General features: G+C 32.7%; 1 non-coding gene across 1 annotated transcript; it reads left to right on the forward strand.

Annotated features, from left to right (window-relative positions):
• Nucleotides 1-230: 230 nt before the first annotated feature.
• LOC139856256 (small nucleolar RNA R71) lies at nucleotides 231-337 on the forward strand. Its single transcript, XR_011761750.1, has one exon. It is a non-coding gene; the product is annotated as a small nucleolar RNA R71 (small nucleolar RNA).
• Nucleotides 338-14,087: the final 13,750 nt, after the last annotated feature.

Genomic DNA, 14,087 nt, shown 5'->3' on the forward strand with positions numbered 1-14,087 from the left:
CGGAAACGGAATCAAAGTCATGGCTAGAATCGGCTCTATCCGCTTTAGATGAACAAAAAATATCTTTTTCCTGATGCCACTCATGTGAGTGGGAGGCTGTGTTATCAATGATTTTGTGAGCTTCGGTTGCGGTTTTCTTCATAATGGAACCACCAGCTGCTATGTCGATGTCTTTGCGTGTTGTAATATCGTATCCTTGGTAGAATATTTGTACTATTTGATAAGTGTCTAAACCGTGTTGAGGACATCCTCTCAACAACTTTCCGAATCTTGTCCACGCTTCATATAAAGTTTCATTTGGCTTTTGTGTGAACGTAACAATTTCTCCTTGAAGTCTCACAGCTTTAGATGCCGGAAAGAATTGTTTAAGAAATTTTTCAACTAAAACATCCCATGTATCAATTGCCTCTTCAGGTAACAATTCTAACCAATCTTTGGCTTCTCCCTTTAAAGTCTAGAGAAATAACATGAGATAGATCTGTTCATCCTCAACTTCTCTGATTTTGAATAGAGTACAGATCCTATTAAAGGTTCGAAGATGTTCGTTTGGATCTTCTTTTGGTGTACCACTATATTGGCATTGATTAGTTACCATGTGTAGAATTTGTCCTTTGATTTCATAATCTGGCACATTAATATCTGGCTTAATAATAGCGTGACCTTAGCCCGTGCGTGTGGCTCTCATTCGGTCTTCCATACTTAGAGGTTCTGTTACTTCCATAATTGAATTTGTTGAATACAAATCACTAGATAATTCTGATTTCACGGTTTGTGGTTCAGGAGGAATGATGAGTGGTTCATGATCTTGGAATTGTCCTTGAATATCCTCCGGGTTCTCAATTGTGAGGTCTGGTTCAAAAAATGAATTATCGGAAAATTGAATTGGATTTCTTATTCGACTAGATGATGATTCTAAAGAAAAATCAACGGCGATTATATTGGCTAGATGTCTTGATCGAGTTACGGGTGGTGAACGTATGAAAGGTGGTGAACATTTTGCTCGGCGCATTCACTGAATATCCTATTAGTTATAAAGATAAAAATTATATAAGCTATCAAATTAATAGACTTTTCTGATTTTGCCCACGTTTCGAATAGCCAATAGACGCAGCAGGTAGCCAGGACCCTTTAAATCGGAAGCCCACAACTCGCCACTAACAAATCCAACTATTACTACGAATCAGAAAATTTTGGATGTCTATCAATTTAACCGCTTAAAATAATTTTTTGTTTTGAATTTTTAGAGAAGAAATAAAGAAAATTCTATGTCCTAAAAACTAAAGCATCGAGAAATAAGAAAGAAAAAGAGCGCGTCGAAAAACGTCGAAAAATAAAAGGTCGAAAAATAAAAATAAGAAAGAAAAACGTCGAAACTTAAAAGTCTAAAAACTAAATCTAAAAAGTTGCGCCTAAAGGTATTAAAGCTTAAAAGGAAATCTATATCCAAAACGGCAATAACTTAAAAGGCAATAAAATATAAAGAAAAAGCACTTAAGGGATTTTACGGCAAAGCCTAAAAATCTAGAAATAAAAATAACTACGGCAAAAACTATATCTTAAAACTAGTTACAAACGATAAATATACAAATTACGAAATAAACGATTAAAATATACAATTTATAAAAAGATATAAAAAATAATAAAATTACATATTTTTATAAAAATATTATTTTTATATTATTATTTTATAAAAGTATTAATTTATATATTAATAAAACTAATTATAACTTAAAAATACAAAATAAATAAAACTAAACCTAATTAATATAATAATTAACCCTAATTAATATTTAATTTATTATAATTATTATTAATTACGTAACCCTAATTGTGTCGGCAGAGGTACCTGGGCTTTCAAATCACTCCTTGCGATCGCATGGAGTGTATGTTATAATTTCATGCGATTGAATGACCCTCGGATCCAGTTCAGATGTTGGGCTGCTACAGTGTAGTGGCCCGATTACTTTACTTTTTTTTTTTTTTCTGTTTTTAATTTATTTATATAAAATAAATAAAAACTTAATTTTTAAAAACTAAAATAGAAATAGAAAAACTTTATAATTTTATATATTTTAAACAAACTCTTAAAAATATATATTTTCATTTTTCTTTTTATATTTTTGTATTTTTAATATTTAAAACATATTTTTACAAAAAGAAGTTAAAACTTAATAAAAATCTTTTTTTATAGCGTTTCGCTTCGCCGTCCCCGACAGCGGCGCCAAAAACTTGATGTGCGTAGAGGTGTATACGAAATAGTTATTATTTTTACTGCGAAATACTATTAAATACGATACAATTTTACACAAGTTATTTATTAATTTATAGGGTGGATATACCTAAACCTTGGTACAACACTATAGGCAGTGTACCTAATCGTAGAGTAGTGTAGTTTTTAGTAAGTCCGGTTCGTTCCATAGGGAGCTAGCTGAGTTTAACGCTATATTTTTAAAAACTATATTTGAATAAAATATATATAATTATATATAGTAATATTATTATAAAAGGGGGTTTTTACCGTTTAATGACCGGTTTATCGATTTTAAATAAAGCGTAAAGATAAATAACGATAATATAAAGGACAGAATTTAAATTGCAATAAAGTAAATTGCAGTAATTAAAATGACAGTAAATAAAGGTATGATGAAATATGAAATAAAAATATTATGCTTATTTAAACTTCCGTAATCATGATGTTTGACGTTTTGATTTAAATTAATTGTTACCCGGGTTAATTGTCTTTTGTCCTGGATTATTTGATACCTATTTGGTTTTTGTCCATAATAGTCCATTGATCATAATTATAAAATGCTCGTCAAATTAACCTTATTCCCGAAGTCAAATATTCCAACTAATTAGGGATTCGAACTGTAACAAGGTTTTAATACTTTATTTAATGATTACACCAGGTTATCAACTGCGTGTAATCCAAGGTTTTATTACTTTGTTAACAATTACACCAATTATCCTTGTATGTAATCCACCCCTGTTTTAATGAGACATGAATATTAATTTACCCACTTGATCAGAATGAATAATCAATTACCCAACCCGAATAATTAAATAAATGATCGTAAAAGATGTCGTATAAACGTCACTAAATAGAACATACATAATCATTTTAATAATTATTAGATTAACTAATTTGAAGATAGGTTCGATAGGTTCCAATGAGTGGTCGCTCAATTAGACAATACCCCTATCTATTAATAGTCATAGTCCAATGTCCATAAGTGTCGGTCTTTTGTCCAAACCTAAATTATGGTACAAAATCTAATAAACCAATCTTAATTTTTAGTCCAACATCACGATTACTTTGGCTTAAATAAGCATAATAATAACTTAGTTACGAGACATTAATTTAAAAAGGAAGAACATAGCTTACAGTGATTATTTATCGCGTAGCGTTACCCAGACAGAGTTCCGACTTAAAAACTTACAAAATTAGCTACCATAACCTTATTATTATTAATTTAAATTAAAATTATAATTAAAATATAAATATAAATTGAGAGATAAGAGAAAGAAAATAGAAAAACATATATTAAAACTCGCAGAAAACTGGTGAATTTATAGGATGTGGCCTGCTACAGTAACTCATGCGGTCGCATGAGTTTTGTACCTTCTGTCCATACGATCGCATGGCCGTCATTTCCTGGTCACATACTTTTTGGCTCCTAGCTTGTCGACGTATTTATTTAATATATATAATATATATATAATTTTATATAATTATATATATATATATTATATTATATTCATGTGCATAGTTGATTTGTAATTTTAGCTCCGTTGCGTCACGCGTTGATAGTTGGTTCATGTCCCAGTTTCGGATTATCGAACATCCTTGCGTACTATTTAATATCTTGTACTTTGCGTTTTGCGGCTTGTACTCTTATCATTTTTGGATGTTTCTCATCAATAAATTAAACCACTTGAATTATATCTTGTACATTTGAGCTTTTTGGTCATTTGCGTCTTCAAATCGTCGTTTTCTTCTTTTGTCTTCGTACTTATTTATTTAAACGAATATTACATAAAAATAGAACAATATTAACTAAAAGCTTTACATATTGGAAGGATATTGTGCCTAAATATTTATATTAATTATATATATATTATATTATATTCATGTACATAGTTGACTTGTAATTTTAGGTCCGTTGACTCGCACGTTGATACACGGTTTATGTCTCGGTTCCGGATTTTCGAACGTCCTTTCGTACATTTAGAAAACTTGTACTTTACGTTTCGTGATTCGTACCTTTGTCAAAATATAATCTTAAATTATCAATAAACTATATTACTCAAAGTATAACTTATACATTTGAGTAATTTGGTCATTTACTTCTATAAATCAACTCTTCGTTGTTTATTAAAATATATTTAATAATATCGAAACGTTTTATATCTAATTCAATTCTATGCAATATCACATTATAAAATATATATTTTCCTTTAGAAAAATATAAATTTGTATATAATATTTATTTATCAAACGGAACAACAAATGGGTGTTACTATTGTTTACAAAAATAATTTCGAACCTTAATATATATATATACAATAAATATAAATACTTTTTCTATACACGTTGCAAGTTATTTATATATCAAATACAGTTAAAAAGGAAAGATTTCTTAAATCAAGGTGAATCTCTCAACAAAGATTTATCACAATACTTACGGGATTTATAATTGTTGAAATATTTACTAATCCAATCGTTGGTATTATCTTCTAATTTTGTAGATAAATATATTAAGCATATATTGAGACAAATACGTTTAATGTAAAATATTATACATTTAATACTTTGTTAACGTTTTCAAGTTATAATATATATATATATATATATATATATATATATATATATATATATATATATACATATATATATTCATATCCATTTATATATTCGTTCGTGAATCGTTGAGCATAGTCAAAAGGGTAATTGAATGTATGAACATAGTTCCAAAATTTTCGAGACTCAACATTACAAACTTTGCTTATCGTGTCAGAATCATATAAAGATTAAGTTTAAATTTGGTCGAAAATTTCCGGGTTGTCACACAACCCGTGCAATAAAGTAGAGTAGAAGAATAAAGGATGACAAATGAGTCGATAAAGACGCAAGGATTGGAAGCCAGCAGCATCTGCTAGGGGTATTTCTTTCTTTTCGCTACTAGCTCAAGATTCAAACTATGCCACATTCTAGCTTATCACTAAGTGTGGGATAACACCCAATAAAAGCACTAGACAAATACTCCCAAATCTTCAACTAAAACTCCTAAGTGTGGGATACACTAGGAACATTGAGGACAATGTTCGTCTAAGTGTGGGATGTTGGTATCTTTTTATGCTGTATTATAATAACCCATTACGAAGATTCCAAGTCCTTAAGCCAAATTTCAAAATTTTTGCAAAAGAAACCCTTTTCGAAAGAAGTATTTTTGAAAACTTGAAACATTTGTCAATAAAAATAAGGCTTAAGTAAGGTGGAAATCTTGATAGATTGAAATCTCTAATAGAGCATTACATGACTAAGGCATTATCGACCTAAATTGATTATGGTAAGGCACCCCAGATAAGACCAGCATTCATCTCTAATGCTTCACTATTTTTCGTTGAGAGTGTCAATGTCTATGCTCAGAATCAGAACTTGCTTTAGATCTACATCTCCAAGCAGCGAAACGTGATTCGGTTGTAATCAAAAGAGCTAGCCATTTGTCAAACATAAGCCTTCCGCACCTCCACCACCTCTACTCCACATCACCTCTACTATTACTCGAAAAATCCAGAAAACGAGAACTCCTTCCGAAAACTCAATGTTATAAACCTCTCAAGTATCATGGCAAAGGTCTTGAAAAAGTTTACCGGCTAAAAGTTTCTCGAGATGAAGTATCTTAAAAAAAATAAATAAAAAATAATATAGTTCTGAAAAAAAAGGAGCAGAACTAAATAAGAGAAATGCAGAAGAGAACTCGATCGAAAATGATTATCAAATGAAGAAAAGTTCAAAAATGCTTCTCAAAATACTTCAGCACTCCTATCTATCCGAATAAAAGTCTGTATAAAGACTACATTACCCTTTATCTCACCCCTCAAAAATAACTTCACTACCACTCCAAAATTCCTTTTCCATCATTGACAAATGACCCATAAAGCTGAGGTTACTACCGTTCTCGCCTTAGCAGCAAGGATTTGAGTCTTTATCAAGCCTATGACGATGGGTGCAGCATGACTGGCTATGAGCGTTTTTATTTCTTAGATCTATAGGGAACCTAAAATACTTGAATAATTTGAGTGACCCGTGAAAGCTAGCCTATGTCATGTAACCTCCTCGCATGCTTGCAGAGATAATTTCAATCCTAACATAGACGACTCACCTTATCTTTTTGCTCTTATAATAAAAGCAAACCGTTTAGGCTATTAGAAAAGAAACGTCGAAAAGATTCTTAAGGAAATGAGAGTTTACTTGAGGACAAGCAAAGTCTAAGTGTGGGATATTTGATATCGGCTAAAAAGTCACGTTTTCACCCCGGTATTAAGGCCCAAAAACAAGAAAGATTCGAACTTTGTCAGGAAAATGCCCACTTCGTTGGTTAGAATTGAAGAACAAGTAATTACGAAGGCGGTGCAAAAAGAATCAAGAGAATCAGAGCTAAAACGAAGATTCTAGAGCAAAAACGGTGAAAGACAAGAAATCAAGTTACGATCCAGTGAATCAAGGTTGAGCAGCACCAAAAATGGCCTGCCATACGGCTTTCCAGTATGGGGTACGGCCTAACAAATGGTCCAACAAACGGCCCCAAGAAACGGGTTGCCATGCAAACAGTTTGCCAAATACGGCCTGCCAAATGGCTTGCCATACGGCTTGCCATACGGCTTGCCAGCCGTTTGCAGGCAAAAACTTTGCTTATTTAAAGGGTCTTTGTCATTCATTCCAACACACGCTTCAATTCACTTCTTTCTCTCTTTTGTACAATATTAGTCATACTCTCAAGGCCTTCGACTCCGTGCGGAAAACCTAGTACCCGGAGAAGAACGCTGAAGATTGTATTAGGAGCGGTATGGAGTCTTGAAGTTGTCACTTTTGTATTCAGAACTCGTTTAATCTACTGGTACTTCTATCCTTTATCTTAGTTATCTTTAGTGTATGCTATGATGTAAGCAGTTATAATGCCGAAATAATATTATGGTTTGTGAATGCTATTGAAATGCTTTCCGATTATGCTTTAAACTCAAACGCTTTACCAACTAATAGAACGTAGTTATAGGCTTTGTTATGTAGTGACCCGAACTTTTCCATGTTTATATATATATATTAAATAAAATTGTTATTTACATTATTAAGTGTTTCCAACATGTTAAGCAATCAAACTTGTTAAGACTTGATTAATTGAAATAGGTTTCATATAGACAATTGACCACCCAAGTTGACCGGTGATTCACGAACGTTAAAACTTGTAAAAACTATACGATGACATATATATGGTTATATATATATATATAGTTAACATGATTTTATTATAAGTATGTATCTCATTAGGTATTTTAACAATGAGTTATATACATAAAAATGAGACTATTAATTTAAGAAACTCGAAAACGATATATATAACGATTATCGTTATAACAACGTCTTACTAGGTACATATGAATCATATTAATATATTGATACACTTGGTTAATTATGTTAAATGATAAGTAAATATATTATTAAGTGTATTAACAATGAAATACATATGTAAAAATAAGACTACTAACTTAATGATTTCGAAACGAGACATATATGTAACGATTATCATTGTAACGACATTTAACTGTATATATATCATACTAAGATATATTATATATCATAATATCATGATAATATAACAATTTAACATCTCATTTGTTATAATAAACAATGGGTTAACAACATTCAACAAGATCGTTAACCTAAAGGTTTCAAAACAACAGTTACATGTAACGACTAACGATGACTTAACGACTCAGTTAAAATGTATATACATGTAGTGTTTTAATATGTATTCATACACTTTTGAAAGACTTCAATACACTTATCAAAATACTTCTACTTAACAAAAATTCTTACAATTACATCCTCGTTCAGTTTCATCAACAATTCTACTCGTATGCACCCGTATTCGTACTCGTACAATACACAGCTTTTAGATGTATGTACTATTGGTATATACACTCCAATTATCAGCTCTTAGCAGCCCATGTGAGTCACATAACATATGTGGGAACCATCATTTGGCAACTAGCATAAAATATCTCATAAAATTATAAAAATATGAGTAATCATTCATGACTTATTTACATGAAAACAAAATTACATATCCTTTATATCTAATCCATACACCAACGACCAAAAACACCTACAAACACTTTCATTCTTCAATTTTCTTCATCTAATTGATCTCTCTCAAGTTCTATCTTCAAGTTATAAGTGTTCTTCATAAATTCCAAAAGTTCTAGTTTCATAAAATCAAGAATACTTCCAAGATTGCAAGTTTACTTCCAAGTTTTCTAAATCCATTCCAAGTAATCATCCAAGATCAAGAAACCTTTGTTACTTACAGTAGGTTATCTTTCTAATATAAGGTAATAATCATATTCAAACTTTAATTCAATTTCTATAACTATAACAATCTTATTTCGAGTGGAAATCTTACTTGAAATTGTTTTCGTGTCATGATTCTGCTTCAAGAACTTTCAAGCCATCCAAGGATCCTTTGAAGCTAGATCTATTTTTCTCATTTCCAGTAGGTTTATCCAAGGAACTTGAGGTAGTAATGATGTTCATAACATCATTCGATTCATACATATAAAGCTATCTTATTCGAAGGTTTAAACTTGTAATCACTAGAACATAGTTTAGTTAATTCTAAACTTGTTCGCAAATAAAAGTTAATCCTACTAACTTGACTTTTAAAATCAACTAAACACATGTTCTATATCTATATGATATGCTAACTTAATGATTTAAAACCTGGAAACACGAAAACACCGTAAAACCGGATTTACGCCGTCGTAGTAACACCGCGGGCTGTTTTGGGTTAGTTAATTAAAAACTATGACAAACTTTGATTTAAAAGTTGTTATTCTGGGAAAATGATTTTTATTATGAACATGAAACTATATCCAAAAATTATGGTTAAACTCAAAGTGGAAGATGTTTTCTAAAACGGTCATCTAGACGTCGTTCTTTCGACTGAAATGACTACCTTTACAAAAACGACTTGTAACTTATTTTTCCGACTATAAACCTATACTGTTTCTGTTTAGATTCATAAAATAGAGTTTAATATGAAACCATAGCAATTTGATTCACTCAAAACGGATTTAAAATGAAGAAGTTATGGGTAAAACAAGATTGGATAATTTTTCTCATTTTAGCTACGTGAAAATTGGTAACAAATCTATTCCAACCATAACTTAATCAACTTGTATTGTATATTATGTAATCTTGAGATACCATAGACACGTATACAATATTTTGACCTATCATGTCGACACATCTATATATATTTCGGAACAACCATAGACACTCTATATGTGAATGTTGGAGTTAGCTATACAGGGTTGAGGTTGATTCCAAAATATATATAGTTTGAGTTGTGATCAATACTGAGATACGTATACACTGGGTCGTGGATTGATTCAAGATAATATTTATCGATTTATTTCTGTACATCTAACTGTGGACAACTAGTTGTAGGTTACTAACGAGGACATCTGACTTAATAAACTTAAAACATCAAAATATATTAAAAGTGTTGTAAATATATTTTGAACATACTTTGATATATATGTATATATTGTTATAGATTCGTGAATCAACCAGTAGCCAAGTCTTACTTCCCGACGAAGTAAAAAAATCTGTGAAAGTGAGTTATAGTCCCACTTTTAAAATCTAATATTTTTGGGATGAGAATACATGCAGGTTTTATAAATGATTTACAAAATAGACACAAGTACGTGAAACTACATTCTATGGTTGAATTATCGAAATCGAATATGCCCCTTTTTATTAAGTCTGGTAATCTAAGAATTAGGGAACAGACACCCTAATTGACGCGAATCCTAAAGATAGATCTATTGGGCCTAACAAACCCCATCCAAAGTACCGGATGCTTTAGTACTTCGAAATTTATATCATATCCGAAGAGTGTCCTGGAATGATGGGGATATTCTTATATATGCATCTTGTTAATGTCGATTACCAAGTGTTCACCATATGAATGATTTTTATCTCTATGTATGGGATGTGTATTGAAATATGAAATCTTGTGGTCTATTGTTACGATTTGATATATATAGGTTAAACCTATAACTTACCAACATTTTTGTTGACGTTTAAAGCATGTTTATTCTCAGGTGAATACTAAGAGCTTCCGCTGTTGCATACTAAAATAAGGACAAGATTTGGAGTCCATGTTTGTATGATATTGTGTAAAAACTGCATTCAAGAAACTGATTTCGATGTAACATATTTGTATTGTAAACCATTATGTAATGGTCGTGTGTAAACAGGATATTTTAAATTATCATTATTTGATAATCTATGTAAAGTTTTTTAAACCTTTATTTATGAAATAAAGGTTATGGTTTGTTTTAAAAATGAATGCAGTCTTTGAAAAACATCTCATATAGAGGTCAAAACCTCGCAACGAAATCAATTAATATGGAACGTTTTTAATCAATAAGAACGGGACATTTCAGTTGGTATCCGAGCGTTGGTCTTAGAGAACCAAAAAATTTGCATTAGTGTGTCTTATCGAGTTTGTTAGGATGCATTAGTGAGTCTGGATTTCGACCGTGTTTTCTTTAAAAATGATTGCTTAACATTTTTGTTGGAAACTATATATTATGTGATATATTAATCTCTTAACATGTTTGATATTGTGTGATAGATGTCTACCTCTAGCACAAATCTCATTGACTCACCTAATAATAACGAAGAGTCGAATATATATTGGACTGATTCACAAGTTCCCGAAGAAGAACCGGAAGAAGAATCAGAACCGGAAGAAGAATCAGAACCGGAAGAGGAGGAACCGGAGGAGGAAATAGAACCGGTGGGGGAAATAATAAAACGGTTAAGTAAAAGAAAATCATCAACCAACCGACCAAGGTTAATTATGGTCAATGGTGTTTCCGCCAAGGAAGCAAAATATTGGGAGGATTACCAATTCTCCGATGAATCGGATTCCGACGAGAATTCCGATGATGTTATAGAAATTACCCCAACTGAATTTAAAAAGGCAAAAGAAAATAATAAGGGAAAGGGCATAAAAATAGAGAAATCTAATTCCAACTCCGATGAACTTTATATGTATCGTTAACCCCCGAAGCCCTTAAGTTGTAACAATGACCCGGGAAACTCTAAACCACCAGGTTTTTCTAAACCGTTGTGGAAAACGACAGCTCGTACATATATCCCTATAAACTTGGCAAAACGAACCAAAACCGAAGAAGAAGAAACGAGCGAGTCAGAATAAGATAGTTGTATTCGTGTGGTGTAATATATGTAATATAGTGTGCTTATGCTTTATGATATAGGTAAAAATTGCTTGTATTAATAAGTATTTTTTTTTATGAATCTAACTCTTGTCTATTTTACAGTATAAAAACACAAAATGGATAGACAACCCAATATTTTAAGAGACCTACCCGGAGACATGATTGATGAAATCTTGTCTAGAGTCGGTCAGAATTCTTCGGCACAACTATTTACGGCGAAAACAGTTTGTAAGACATTCGAAGAACGTTCCAAGAATGTCTTGGTTTATAAGAGACTTTCGTTTGAAAGATGGGGGATATCACATTGGGAAACCCATAAGTTACGATGTGTTTACTTTGACGCATATATTGTGGGGAACCCAAATGCTATTTTACACAACGGGTTAAGAAATTATTTTGACTCAATGTATCCGAATATAGGACTTCATGATTTAGAAAAAGAGGCTAACATGCAACATAAAAAAGCATGCTATGCTTACGGGTTAGTAATGTTCGCTTCTCACCAAAGTGAGAAAAAGAACATCGGGCTACAACTATTAAACAAAACGTTCCCACAAGTGATGGAGTCGGTAATTGGGGTAAGAAATGAGGTTTTTAGGTTATTACGGGACTGTTGGTCATTACGTAACCCTCGTCCCTTTGACGACGTTACAACACGCTGTCTTATCAACGGCCATAACGGTTATGTTCCATAAGACCAAGGATGGGAAGTAGTCCTAGTAAAACCAGAATGCATGACTTGTTTCTGGACGTATGAATTACGTGTCTTTATTGCCTTTGCTGAACGACTTGTGTACTTGCTAGAATTATCTTGACAACTATCTTGTATCAAAGTTATTGTGTGCTATATTTCATGGTTTATGTAAAATAAGCGGTATTGTAAGTTTGTAAAATATTGTATAAAAGTTTGAACGCGAAATATTATTATAATCAGTTTTTCATATAGAATTGTAGTAGTTGAATTGTATATTAGCTACTAAGTATGAACTTAACGGGTAGGTACTACCCGAATTTAAACTTATAAAACGCTAATATGAAGAAAAAGCTTTTATAAATGAGTTCATATTATGCTACGAAATACTATTAACTACTCTTAATATTCTGTATGATTAACTTGTTCCATTTGACTATTTTGAAGGAAATGGCACCGACTACTCGACACACCGTGAATATGAATGAAGAGGAATTCCGTACTTTTCTAGCTTCAAACATAGCCGCAGTACAGGCTGCGCTACATACCAACAATAACCTTGGATCTAGCAGTACAGGAAATCGTGTAGGATGCACCTATAAAGAATTCACTGCCTGCAAACCTTTGGAATTTGATGGAACCGAAGGACCGATCGGATTGAAACGGTGGACCGAGAAGGTCGAATCGGTGTTTGCCATAAGTAAGTGTACTGAAGAGGACAAAGTGAAGTAAGCTACGCATACCTTCACAGGTTCTGCGTTAACATGGTGGAATACCTATCTAGAGCAAGTGGGACAAGATGGTGCGTACGCACTACCGTGGTCAGCATTCAAGCACTTGATGAACGAGAAGTACCGTCCCAGAACCGAGGTCAATAAGCTCAAGACATAACTTAGAGGGTTACGAACCCAAGGATTTGATATTACCACGTACGAAAGACGATTCACAGAATTGTGCCTATTGTGTCTGGGAGCGTTTGAAGATGAGGAAGAGAAGATCGACGCGTTTGTGAAAGGATTACCGGAAAGAATCCAAGAAGATATAAGTTCACACGGGCCCGCCTCCATACAACAGGCATATAGAATGGCTCACAAACTAGTGAACCAGATTGAGGAAAGAATTAAAGAACAGACGGCTGAAGAGGCCAATGTGAAGCAAGTCAAAAGAAAGTGGGAGAAAAACGGTGATAAGAATCACCAATACAACAACAACAGCAATTACAATAATAATCGCAACAATTATCCCAACAATCGCAACATCAATCGCAACTACAACAAATGGCCCAACAACAACAACAACAACAACTACAACAATCATCCCAACAACAATAACAACCGCAACAACAACAACAATCAGAAGCAGCTATGCCAAAGGTGTGAAAAGTATCACTCGGGGTTCTGCACCAAATTTTGAAACAAGTGTAAAAGAAATGGTCATAGCGCGGCGAAGTGTGAGGTCTACGGACCAGGGGTTAACAGAACGAAAGGAACAAATGGTGTCGGAACGAGTAATGGCGGAGCAAGTAGTGTCGGAGCAAGTTATGCCAATGTAGTTTGTTATAAATGTGGAAAACCGGGCCACATTATTAGAAATTTCCCGAACCAAGAGAACACGAATGGACAAGGCCGCGGAAGAGTTTTCAATATTAATGTGGCAGAGGCACAGGAAGACCCGGAGCTTGTTACGAGTACGTTTCTTATTGACAATAAATCTGCTTACGTTTTATTTGATTCGGGTGCGGATAGAAGCTATATGAGTAGAGATTTTTGTGCTAAACTAAGTTGTCCATTGACGCCATTGGATAGTAAATTTTTACTCGAATTAGCAAACGGTAAATTAATTTTAGCAGATAATATATGCC

The sequence above is a fragment of the Rutidosis leptorrhynchoides genome, chromosome 6, assembly GCF_046630445.1.
Source record: "Rutidosis leptorrhynchoides isolate AG116_Rl617_1_P2 chromosome 6, CSIRO_AGI_Rlap_v1, whole genome shotgun sequence".
Lineage (NCBI taxonomy): Eukaryota > Viridiplantae > Streptophyta > Magnoliopsida > Asterales > Asteraceae > Rutidosis > Rutidosis leptorrhynchoides.